The sequence below is a fragment of the Carassius gibelio genome, chromosome B25 (assembly GCF_023724105.1).
Source record: "Carassius gibelio isolate Cgi1373 ecotype wild population from Czech Republic chromosome B25, carGib1.2-hapl.c, whole genome shotgun sequence".
NCBI lineage: Eukaryota > Metazoa > Chordata > Actinopteri > Cypriniformes > Cyprinidae > Carassius > Carassius gibelio.
Genome location: NC_068420.1, coordinates 1,832,254 through 1,837,253, shown reverse-complemented (window position 1 = coordinate 1,837,253; position 5,000 = coordinate 1,832,254).

The window sequence follows — 5,000 nt, the reverse complement described above, 5'->3', positions numbered from 1 at the left end:
AAAACTATGTTGTTATTTATACAAATTTTTACTGCCACCCATAATTTAGCAAAAAAAAAAAAACAGACTTTTATTCAGTTTACTTTATTTACATAAATGTATTCAACCAGAAAAAAATAAATTAATATATAGATTTCAAATTCAGCCAGGTAAATATATATATATGTTTGTCATGTAGCCTGATTTTTTTTAAATATGTACAGTACATTAAGATAATGATTCATTTGTAATATATATATATATATATATATATATATATTATATATAATAATAGTCACTCTTGTTTAGTTTAATTTTATTTACAATTATCAAATGAGTGTAATATAAATATTTTAAATAGAAAATAATTGTTTAGTATTTAGACAGAATTTTTCTTAAAAGAAAAATAAGTTAAGATAATAATTAATTTATATATATATATACACATTTAACCAGATATTTTTTTAAGATTACAAAATCATTAATGTTAATAATAAAAATTAAAACTCGATTTCTATATTAAACAAAAATACATTTATGCTTTTTTTGTTGTTGTTGTTGTTATTTGCCATTTGCCGTTTAGATTTTTTACAAATATGTTAAGATATTGATTAATTTATAAAAACAGTCAATTTTTTTTACAGATACATTAAGATAATGAATAAATGATGAAGATAATGCTGATATGAAGCTCTGAAGTCCATCCTGAGACATCTTCAGACAGAGGAGCTGCATGATGAAGATGAAGATGATGATGATGGAGATGATTTGAAGCAGAGTGAGTGAGAGTGGTGTGTTTGAGTCGCAGCGGTTGCCCTTTCATCCCCAGCAGGAGCGTGCGTCCCGCTCCAGAAAGCCTCTCAGGTCTGATGAAAGGCTCTCGCTGGGCAGGGCTTTGATGGTCAGGATCTCCTCGGCCGTCTGACCCAAGCGTCTCCATGGAAACAGCTCTTCCGCCCGACTCGCCCCACAGACGTGGTCCTGATGCAGCTCATCCTCCATCGATCAGGAGACGACCCACAACAAAGCCACGCCATGATTTCATACCCTGCCATGCCCAGCTGATGCAGAGAATAGAGTTTATATCTCCACAGAAGAAAGCGCTGTCTAGACTCTGCACGGTACGAGTTGTGTCGAGCTCTTCATTAGCCTGTTTGTTTGATGAATGAAGATGAAAAGTAGGTGCAATGAATGCATTAAGAATCCTTCCACCTGAAGCATCATTCTGTTGCATGGATGCATGTTAAAAAAAATTAAATGAACGAGTGATACAGTGATTCTGAAATTGACTCCAGTTCGATTCCTTCATCTATTTTCAGACACTTGGGATGGTTTTCTGTGTTTGTGAGTCTCAGCCAGGTGTGTGTTTTGAGATTTACATACACAGAATCTGGAGCGGTGTAAACCAGCATCCGTCTTCCTTCATCGGAGCCCAGTTCTTTGTTCTTCAGCATTGGATCTGTCCTGAGGACGAGATTAGACCACAAACGCCTCCCCGGAGGGACGCCTCACGTGCTCCGGCATGAGAAAAGTGCTCTTTTAGCTTTCTCAGGATTTTCCTGGAGGTTTTCTGGTGAAGCAGAGGCAGAGCAGAGATCGCTTTCGTCCAAAAGCGGCTTTGTCAAATATCAGGATAAGTGCATTAAATTAACGCTCTTCCTGTTTATCCCGTTTTAATGAGTCCGGCTCAGCGTTTACATAACGCCCCGTCTGCTAACATCTGCTCCGTTTCTGGAAGCAGCTCAGATGTGATGTGTTTAAAATCCAACTTATGTCAAAATAGCTGAAAATGTTTCATATGAATCACAGCCATGAAAAATGCTATGCTAACACTAGTCTGATTAGAAAAACTGTGATCCGCCCTCGAGTGCAGGATGATGTCATCAATATTTTTGGTGCATTTCTCCAAGAGAAAAAGTACATTTGTAAAACTTGTAAAGGTTTTTGTAAAGATTTTGTACAATTTATTAGAATTGAAGTACTAAATTTACCTAAAACTGAAATAAAAATTTATTAAAGATATATAGAAATAAATAAATAAATAAATAAAACAACTTTTAAATTAAACTTTTAAAACGTTAGAATTTTCATTTTAGTTAAATGATACACTAAAAAACATACTTTTAAATTTTAGTTAAAAGATAAACAAAAAAAACTTTAAACTAAAAAAGTTACAAAAACACAATTTCGAATTTTAGTTAAAAGATTAAAAGTTAAAAAAAAATTAAAACAAAAAAAAAATAAAAATGAAAGAAACAAACTTCTTTTATTTAAAAGATAATGTAAAAAGAAAACAATTTTTTTATTTTAGTTAAAAGAAACAAAAAATGCGACAAATTACTAAAACTTTTTTTATATTAAAATGAAATATAAAATGTTGATCTCTTTTTTTATTATATAAAAAATATACTAGTACATCAATGATGCTAAAATAACACTGAAGGGAAATACATTTCAGAGGTTTTTGATGAAAAATAAATTTAATTTTTATTTCTTTAGAATTGCATGCACTAACGAGCATCTCACAATAATTACTCGGAGGAAAATAAGTCAATAAATGAAGATAAATTAAGTAGGTAAACAGGGTCAATCTGTGTGTCATGTTGAATTTAGGGATGATTTCTCATTTACAAATGATGTAAAGCTGTTCAAAGACATTCAGATCTCAGCATCTGCATGTGTTCATTAATCCAGATGTGATGTCTATGATGTAGATGGATGTCACTGCTGGGTTTGGATCGACATGAGATGATTTTGAGGCAAATTATTCCTGAAATACAACTTCGTGTGGTCTTGCATGAGTGGTTTTTGGTTACTGGCGTCCAGTTCAGGAGTTCAGCTTGACCCGTATGGCCCTTTTATTCTAGCTCAGATCTCTGAGTGGTATTTGCATGCATTATTTAATGAAGGCAGAACATCCTTCTGGAGCATCTGACGCTGGATGTCAGCGCTGTCACTCGTGTCCAGCCAGGAACGAATCCCAGCGCTAGTCAAGGGCACCTTTAATTCATCCGGGACGCTTTGTGACCCCTTCTCTCTCTCTCTCTGACAGCCGTGCGGCTCAGAGGTTCTGAACATTGTGAAACATCCACAGGGATCGCAGGAATGGAGCTCACACATGCACGAGATCACTGGAGATTCACTTCTCTGGAACCATTCTGCACAAAACTGAACTATTGTGGCAGATGTTCATGACAATATACCTCTTACTGTATGTAACCACTGATTCATTTGTGTCTGTTTTTAGAATTTTAGGAGAAGCAACTGAGTAAAGGTTGATACTTTGTTTCGCCTTCTTTCATTTAGAAACACTTTTCATCATCCAATCAATTCCATGGATGAAATTAGGCCCCGCCCACATTTGTATCATTAAGTATCCTGCTCACGTCACATTATGGATTAAATCATTTTATTTTGTTCTTAAATTTTGTGTGTATGTTAATTAAATTTTAATCATTATAAAGCATGTTGATAATATTTTTTTTTTTCAATTTTCTTTACATTTAAATTACCTTTTTTTTTTACTTTTGAAATGCACCAAATGAAAAAAAAAAAAAGTTTTTTTTTTTACAACAGAAAATTGCATTTATTTATTTAACTTTTTTAGTCATTCATTTATTTATTTTTTTTTAAATAAACTGCTGCAAAGCAGATGGGTATTTATTTATTTATATTTTTAATCCTTAATTTATTTAATTTTAGTCTTAATTTCTTCAAGTTAAACCAAACTTTTATTTTGGCAATTTGTAGTGAATAACGTTTCCCAGCTATAATGCCCATATTCCATAATAATGTTTCCTCCAGTGAAAAGTCATCTTGGGTGAATCAGGAGAGAAATCTGCACAGATCACCGTTTACAAGCCGTTTACAAATGCTCTAAACAAATATGTGGGTGTGTTTTGATGTGAGAGACATCAAAACATTACTATGAATTATGGACTTGCTGGATAAATGCTGGATGTGTTTCATCTTTTGTCTTCTCCAGATGTTCACTGATGGACTGGAGTGCTGTGGATTATTGTGATGTTTTTATCAGACTCTCATTCTGACGGCACCCATTCACTGCAGAGCATCCATGGATGAGCAAGTGAAGGAATGCTATACATTCCTCCGAATCTGATGAAGAAACAAACTCATCTACTTCTTGGATGGCCCGAGGGTGAGTATTATCTTCATCAAATTTTAATTTTGTGGCTATTAAAACAGCTTTAATCAGTTTAATGTTGTTTGCCGTGAATATCCAGTAACTCAAACACCCCGCTCAGATTCATCTATGGAACCGTTTGTGGTCCAAATCTGGCCTCAGACTCGCTACACCTGCATGAATGCCCTGCTGTCCCAATTATAAGGGAAAGGTTCAGCCTGCAGCTCTCTAGTTTTATCCTGCTGGTCTCCATGGCCTTCCCACTGTCACTTAGAGCATATCTCACCACCACTCCAACAAGAAACACACCATTTAATGCCTGTAATGATGCCACTACGAACTGTGTGTGTGTGTGTGTGTGAGAGAGAGAGAGAGAGTTTGCATTGTGTAGGTGTGTACACAAATATCTAATATGATTTACAGCAACAATAGAGAGTCAGTAAGAGTATTTATAAACGCATGCATTAGAAAGGAGAAAGGAATGACAATGAGACAAAGAGGGAGTGTGTCCGCAGAGAAATAATGAGGAAAAGCCAGCTGATTAATTCACATCATCTGTCTTGCATTCACATCTGGCCCACGGGCACAATGATCTCAGTCTAATGAGCTCAGGTGAGCGCAGATGCATGAGCCACATGAAGAAATCTGTGATCTGAAGATCTAGTCATCTAGACAAGAATGTGAACTCAGATCTGAACTGAATGTGAACTGCTCTGTGACTCAAACTGAAAACATGTTTGACGCATGTCTGAGGAGAACTTAATTTTATCAAAGAGCAATTGATTAGATGGTGAAAAAACAAGGAAATCTAAAATAATGGATCTGGTGTGAAAATGTGATTTCAAATCTAAACTGAATTTGAATCGCTGTGTGACTT